The sequence below is a fragment of the Pinus tabuliformis genome, chromosome 3_2 (assembly GCF_031772625.1).
Source record: "Pinus tabuliformis cultivar Carrire ecotype Pingquan chromosome 3_2, CPIR1, whole genome shotgun sequence".
In the NCBI taxonomy this organism is placed as follows: domain Eukaryota; kingdom Viridiplantae; phylum Streptophyta; class Pinopsida; order Pinales; family Pinaceae; genus Pinus; species Pinus tabuliformis.
The window spans coordinates 599,087,086-599,095,822 of NC_142302.1; positions in this window are offsets into that span (position 1 = coordinate 599,087,086).

Genomic DNA, 8,737 nt, shown 5'->3' on the forward strand with positions numbered 1-8,737 from the left:
GATGAGGTTATCTCAGATTCAAATGAAAGTTTGCAGCTATCTTGTCAACTTGTGTGTTACCAAGTTAGTGATGAGGGTAGTCAATCAACTCTTTCTACTTTTCATTCATTTTTTGCCTCAATCATTAAAATGGATAAGGTTATCTCAGATCCTTTTGAAGATAAGATGAAATTACTGTTGAATTGAATAAAGGGTCCTTTTTAGACAACCTTATTGCACATTATATTGTTGTTATATTTGATAATATTCAAGAACATTCAGAGTGCTTGCCTATTGTAAATGGAAATGATGATCAATTGATTGTTTTTTTTCATTTGGAAATGATCATATGCTTTATAATGATCATTATGATCAAATATAACAAGAAACAATTTTTCTTGGTTCTTTTGAATATCGAAACAATATTTCTATCGAAATACATGAGGAGCCATTTTCAAATTTTCCTCAAACATTTCAGGCATTTGTTTCATCTAAATATGTTCAAGAGTATACAACACATATTTTCGTTGTGTATGATGAGAGTAAAAAACGGTTTACTATCATTCTATTCGAAGGGGATCAATTTCAACACATAGAAAAACTAGTAGTTTGGAATGAGGTTTTCTTTCCTACTTTAAATTATCTAAAAGATCTTATGTTTCATTTTTTCCATGATCCTTTGGTCATTTTATGGTAGTCATCAGTGAAGGTAGAATTTTCTTGGTTCACCAATACAGGTATTGCATCAAGATGGAAGTTTGAGTTGCTATTGTTTGAGTTTTTATTTTTCTTTGAAGACAGTGTGAGTAGGGTGAAATCGAGAAACCACTTTCTTGATTGGATACATTGGCCCTTTTCTATCACTTAATTGAGAAATTAATATCAATTATTAGAGTGAGTAGGTGTGATGAATAAGCTCCACTCTTTGAGAATTCTTTTCAGTTTTCAATATATAGTTCAGATTCTAGTTTAGAGAATGGATATGATTCAGTTTGAAGAGTAGAACAGATTGTCAATTGGTTTTCAGTTGTAGTGGTTTCATGGCAGAGCATGCCATTGGCTTAGGATTAGCCCAATGGATCGAGCTACTAGTCTACGATGTTTTTTGACACATCACTGGGAGGATGCCATCCCCATTGGAGCCACTATTAGGGTCCTATAATATAGGTAATATGTTTGTTCAATTATCTATTTTGAAAATTTGTTGGTAAAGTTTAAATTATGAATCACTAAGTGTCATATCTTAAAGGTTTTCTTGTAACCATTTAGTTCTTGAAGCCTGGTGGTCAAAAAAAGGTATGGATGTTTAGGATATTTTTTGCATATAAATTCTGGGTCAAATCATATGGCAATTTTTCTTCATGATAAAGTTCTCAGAAGCAACTTTCCAATAGTATATCTGGTGCTTACAATTGGCTTCCATATTAAAAGGTAGATCAAAATGAAGTCTCCTTCTCAAAACTACAAGAAAATAAATAAACCTAAGTGAGAAATTATTTATTGGAATTATCAAAATTAAAAATTAATAAATAAATCCAAACTCTAGATCATTAGAAACATATTTATCATCCATCAGCCAAAACCATAATTTCAAAAATCAAAGCATATGGCCCCACACCGCACTTCATGCATTAATTTACCCCAATGTTAAAATGCCTCGATATATGTGAAAATTAAAATCAATGGTTATAAATATACTTCAGAGCTCCCAGACCCTCGACATTAAACCAAGAAGGGGGGTCTCAAAAGTTGTTATCACCTTTACCTTTTTTTACTGCTATCACCCTACAACATTAAACCAAGAAGGGGGGTTTGAAAAGTTGTTTTCACCTTTACCCTTTTTACAGTTGCCACCCTCCTGTTAAATTGCCCCCCCTCCTCCTAAACCACTGCCTACCTACCTCCCTTCGTAAAACCATTTTTACAATGAGTTAAATGTCATTATATTTGGCAGGAAGGACATCTATAATATATGGTTGAAAGTTCATTTTCCTTTGGATTAATTGGATTTAAGCTTGGATATATTTTTGAAATGAGTCTACACGAAAAAAATAAAAGGTGAATGAGACAAATATGACTGAGGTTAAAGGAAAATAAATTTTGCAGGTGCTGGTATATAAAGTTGCCAGTGAAAACAAAATTTTACAAAGTTGGAAAGTATATAAAGAAATATTTCATACATTTATGAAATATTTTTATGGATGGGAAGCTAGCTAAAATGACATTAATGTAAATGAGTTTTACAGATAAAGGATATGTAAAATAGGACTTATAGGTGTGAATAGAATTTATAGGTACATGTGAAATGAATTTACAGATGAAGGTGAAAGGAGAAATAGCACATGGTTTTGGAAATCCATCCAAATATTCTAAGGGGTAAAAGGAAATTACAAGTATGAAATCAATTTACAAAGGAAGGTAAAGGAGAAACAACACATGGGTTTCAATGTCCATGGATTTAAAAAACAAGCCATGGACTTTGGAAACAACACATTGATTTGAGTATTCAAAATAATACTTTGAAATTTAAATTTAAATTATGAATTTCATCAAAATATTTGGAAATATTATTCAAAAATATATTTATTTTCCCAAATATTTTGTGAAAAAATAAATTATTTAAAGGATGATGAAAACCAAAAAACGACAATAATAAAACTCCAAGGAAGAGCAATCAGATGCCTAGAATCAAAAGATCAGTGGATTAAAGATCGAACAATAGATTTCCTCAATCAGTGAACCAATTCCATATTTCAATGCATAATACTTACACGCAGTTCAAAGTTCCGAGAAGATAAATTAGAGATATTATTTTATATTTAGTTTATTATGCAGAATTTTTCCATAAATAACCACAGTCAGCAACTATTCACTTTAAAGTCTGAACATAAGATTAGAAATAGTATGGGCTTCCTATTACTTAGTTATATTTTGGAAATATCTACATGTTTTTGGTAGATATTTTTTGTAATAAATTTTATTCATATCTTTCAAGAAATTATTAGAGAATATTTTGTAAATCATTTCCTTTTTGGAATCTAATATTAGTTTAGCATAAAATCTATAATATGTTGTAATAAGACTTATAAGTTGTTGGGACCTTTTTTTGAAGAAAAGTACTTGTATTGTAAAACAACTCACAGAGAAACCATTGATTAAATTTTTAGTAATACAGTGCAGTCATTACACGATCCTTGTGTCATTTTTATTCGCGAAGTGCATCTCTCTTTGTCAAATTGTTTTCTTTTTATTATCATATGTGATTCTAAAATCTGAATTATTCTAAGAAGATAAAGAACAAAATTTGTTTGGATGTACACTCTCTCTCTGGCTTAAGAATAATTTTTATGTTTTCTACTCAATATTAAAATCAAAATTCTTAACTATTGTGTTTTTTAATTGGATGTGTAAATATTTTCCTCTCTTTCACACCATAGATCTTAACAGATCTAGTGAATTTTCCTAACCTGCTGATCTGGAAATGAAACTACTTCTATTTAATGTTCAAGGTATTCATTTCCATTAAATTATATGTGCAAACTGTTACTCACGTCTTGCAATTGAAACAAAGTGGTTTTGGTAAATTTTTGAGTCTTATGTGTGAAGGAGTATTATCTCATTTTACTATTTAGCATATTAAATCTGAAAAACACAGCAAGATAAAATCACATAACATAATGCAGCAGCTAATGAGGCAGTTCACGCCTCTTGGGTTACATGTGTCGGGTCCAAGGGCCCCAAATGGGTATGTCCTTGCTCTTATTAGATGCTAAAATTGGTTATACATTGATAAGAAAGCCCAAACAGGCAAAATAAGTTGTGGAAATGAGTTCAGAACACAGAAAACAGTAAATATTGGCATTTATTTCAGCTCCAATGGTTAACCATAGCCCAATACAGCTCCAACACTCCCTACACCCTGATGGCTCTCCAAAATTTTGTGCTGAAAAATACCTAAAGATCAGCTCTATTGACTATGAAACATGTACCATTGGCTCTGGAATGCTCATAGTACTCAAAATAGAAAAAAAAAAAAAAAAATCTCCAAAAGGTTCTCCCTAGTGAAAGTTATGACTCCCAGAAGTTTTGTCCAATCTAGCCTAAAGAAACTCCACCAAATCCATCAAACTCCACTTAACTGGAGTTAAATTTGGCATATGGCGCTAATTTTGGCAATCTCGCCAAGTGAAACCATCGACTGACCATAACCATCGGTGGTATTTGCGCATGTGACCAAGGCTATCGGCAGTGGTTAATTTTTTGTGCTGGCGGTTGGCGTGACTATCAGTGCAACCCACGCATGTGACAGGTAGATCAGGCGGCAATTACGGTCTGGCTGGTTGTATGGTTAACGGAACCGCCAGCACCAACCGCGGCGTGTGACCAGGCTATTTGGATTGCTAGCAGGTAATCACTGGCGGTCTACCCCCAACAGTAACTGCTAACTGTTTAAATACAACCACGAACCCAATATGGTTAAGAAACACTCATAGCCCGCCTGGTTAGGCCGCCCGGCTGGCAGTGCAGAGACACGCGGTTGAATCTTTCGGAGTGCCAAAAATTTTACACTACCACCGTTTCTCCAACCACGGGCCATGTGGCAGCCTCCTCGCAAGCCATGTGGCGCCCATTGATTGATCTACAATAACACAGTCAATTTCATATCCAAGCATAGAATGCTAAGTGTCAAAACATGATTGGCCAGCAGGGAATATTTCATGGAATATTCCCATAATATTCCTTTTTAATATTTGCCAAAGTCAAAAGTCAACCCTGGTCAAACTGATTTTTGAAGGAAATCGTAAACTTCAAACTTGAATAACTTTCACATACATTGTCGGATTTGAATGTCATTCACGGCTACAGGATCATATCAAAGAGGCCTATACTTTAATTTTGGTTTCAACCAATTATGAGAAAATCCAAGTTTGAGCATTTTTTGTCCACTTAGAACATGATTACCTCAGCACCTACCCTGTAAATTTAGCCTATGAACTCTGTATTTGATCACCTCAAACCTGTGACTCCATTTGCCCAACGGCCTATCTTCCTAGTTTCAGCCCAACAACCCAAAAACCCCAAGCCTGAACTTAATTTCTAGCCTAATACCTTCAGTCAAACAAAGCTAAATCATAAAGAGAGATCCCTCTTTGAAACTGGAAGGGCTAGATTCCTAATATCCAAAGTGGTTATGTGGTTACCTTTGTGATTTTTTCCATAGCCTCAAAAATTACAGAGTGATAACAGTCAATAGAGTCGAACAAAGTAAATGTTGTTAGTGATTGTTTAAATATTTGACCATGATTAAACTTGGTCAACCTTATGTTTATGATATTTAACAATAGTCAACCTTGTTCACTCATAGTCATCCTCAACAAACATAACTCAACCATATTCAATTTTAGTCAACCATGGTTGACCAAAGTAAAAAATTGTGAACCTTACTCAAGTAAGGTCATCCTTTGTCAACCACAATCAAAATTTTAAAATGTTTAGTAACAACAATATTAATATTGAAAAAAATTATTATTAATAATACTATTGTGACTACTACTACTAATAATAATAATAATATTGTTGTAATGAAAAATAACATTGAAATTTATCCAACATTGGAATGTGATATTACAAAATTAGTCAACCACATTTACTAATGTTTTCAACTATGCTTGACTATATTTGGCTATGTTTCATAGTCAACACCCTTCAACATCGATCAAACAGGACAATACAATCCACCCTTCACAATAACTTGATACAATCCACCAATATTGATCATATATGAGGAAATGTTTTATAATATTAGTGTTGTATATAATATTAAGTTTAATAATATTAGGTTTTATAATTTTAGGTATAAAATATTAGGGTTTGTAATATTAAATTTTAATATTAAGGTTTTAATATAAGTTTTAAAATATTAGGTTTTAGAATATTAATTTTAAAATATTAGGTTTAAAATATTAGTGTTTAAGTATTGGGTTTCAACATTAGAGTTTTAGTATTAAGGTTTTAGTATAGGGTTTTGCTATTTGTGTTTTAATATTAGCATTTTAATATTTCATTTTAATAATAGGGTTTTAATATTAGGTTTATTAACATTAATATTACTAAACAATATTAATAATATTTACTTTGTAATAATTATTAATATAATTATTAATAGTTTTATTTATTGATTAATAGTATTAATGACATTGACATTAATATGCACACTTCTCAATAATGTGGCCTTTGGTATTCTTTTCACTAGTAATCACATATGGACTGATCATTATTGTTAATTGCAAAAATAATTAGGGTTACATGAATAAAAAATTAAGATTATAAAAAATAAAATAAATAAGGGATAAAAACTAGACTTTTAATGTTAATACTTAGTTGAAAACTTAACTTATACTTACTTATATTAAAAGCTTACCATTAAAACACAATATTAAAACCTATACTAAAACCCAATACAAAAATCCAATACTCTAAACCTAATATTATAAAACTTAATTATTACATATATAATTATGACCCAATCTAGGCTGTCTGGTATACGTATAGTAAGAGAGATAGATATAGGCTCAATCCAATTCGTGTGGTAGAGATATCGTACTCAATCGAGCTCCAGCCCGTACCCAACCCCGGCCAGTGATCCACCGGTTCAAGCAGTCCCCCCAGTTGTTCGTACCCTCCCACCAGGTTGTTCGTGTGAACATATATGTGAAATGTACTAATACTGATTCGCATAATGATTACAAAACCTTACCTAATAGGTTTTCCGCGAATTATGATTTTTCACTTACTTTATTTCTCGCTTGATAGTTTTTGAAATATAATTATATAGATGTTCTAAGATGTTTATATGTTATATATGAATCATTGAGCATATGTTATATATATGCATCACCATAATGATCGAGATAGTTAGGATTAAAAAGGAAAGAAAAATTAAAAGTTCTATTCAACAGAGTTCTTGAATAGAGTTTGAAGGGTAAATTTATATATAAGTTTTAAATTTTTTAATTTTAATTTTTTATAATTTTTATCTATTTTTATTTAAGATTTTTTATTTCAATTTAAAGTAGAGAAAATTGGTTGATTTTTATTTTTATTTTTTTAATTGATATTTTAGATTGATTTTCAATAGAATATGTTCACCATATGTTTAGTTTTAATGTTTATCAACGATTGTAGTGTGTTAGAGAGTTTTCTAGATTGCAATATTTTAATAAATTTAAAAAATTATATGTGTGTCATGTTGCTCCCTTCCCATCAAATTCCTAGGGATTTGAGATTATTCGAATTACAATAAGATGTGTAATTTATTTATTTTTTTCTCAAGTTAAACTAGATTCATGCCGCTTCCCACCCACCAATTTCCTAGGGATTTTAGATTATTCAAATTCTAATAAGTTCAGATTCTAATTAGATGGGGAAACTAATATATAAACAAATCTTATAAAGCAAAATGGTTTAGTTTACCATAAGATGTGTAACTTTTTTTTTTCAGGTTTTAATATTTTTAATGCGTTTGTACTAGTAATATCTTTTCATACATAACTTTACATATTCATATATAATGAATAGCCAAATCACATTAATATATTTAATGTGGTTGTACTAGCAATATCCTTATCATTTCACACATAAAATTACATGTTGTCCATATACAATGATTGAATCTAAAAAGAATCCAGATATAATAAGCAATTGAAACCATTTGTATAATTTAAAATTAAAAAATATGTATATTTTCGAATTCACGTTTTCTGACTATTCTGAACACTTAAAAAGCACTTTCAATGATAATCAAATACAAAAAAATTTACGGGCAACCATCCAATATGATTAATATATAAATTAATCTCACAAAACGATTTATTAAATTTTATCAAATTAAAATATATTCAAAATTATATATTACGTTTAATTATATTTTAATAGGAGTTATATATTTGATAGTCGCACTTCCTATATTTAAAAGTAAAAAATAAAATTTATTCATTAATCAATTCAAATTAGAATTTGGAAATCATTCCCCCACTCTAAAACTCAAATTTACTGTGCACCACAAACAAGCTTTCATTAATAATTACTAACTTTAATGGATGGACACATCACCTAGATCAGGGCAAATTCCATCCCGAATTTATGAAACCTACCTTTCCATTGATAGTGGAATAGAAGAAACGTGTCACCTTACAAAAATAGGAGGCGGTATATTGGCCACATTTCTATGAAATGCTTACATGAAGGGCAATCCCACCATCAATCCAGGTACGTGGATCGTCTAAATCCCGCCATTGATGCAGGTACATGAAGTGTAAATTGTCTCGATCCCACCATCGATGAAGGAATAGTTTAAGGGCCCTATGAATTAGTAGCGGCAATTTGCGTTCCAAATAATAACAAACCTGTAATGAGATTACAATAATTAATAACGATTCTAACTAGGCAATCGGAAGCTATATATTCGATGGAATATCGCAAACTTTCAGATAGCTTTCCATTTTCATAAAACCTAAAACCCACATCATGCGAATACAAACGTGGCATGTGGCAATCCAATCTTCACTAAAACATGCAAATAATTTCAATCCACAGCGACTAGGGTTGGTCGATAACGCAGAGAAATTCCATGAAGGATCCGAAATCAGTTAGAACCGAAATGCCCTTGATAGCAATGCCACCTAAATCTAAGCGCAGAGCGGATAAGATGGGTTCCAATACTGATCATCAAGATATTAAAAAAATCATGATACGTAGG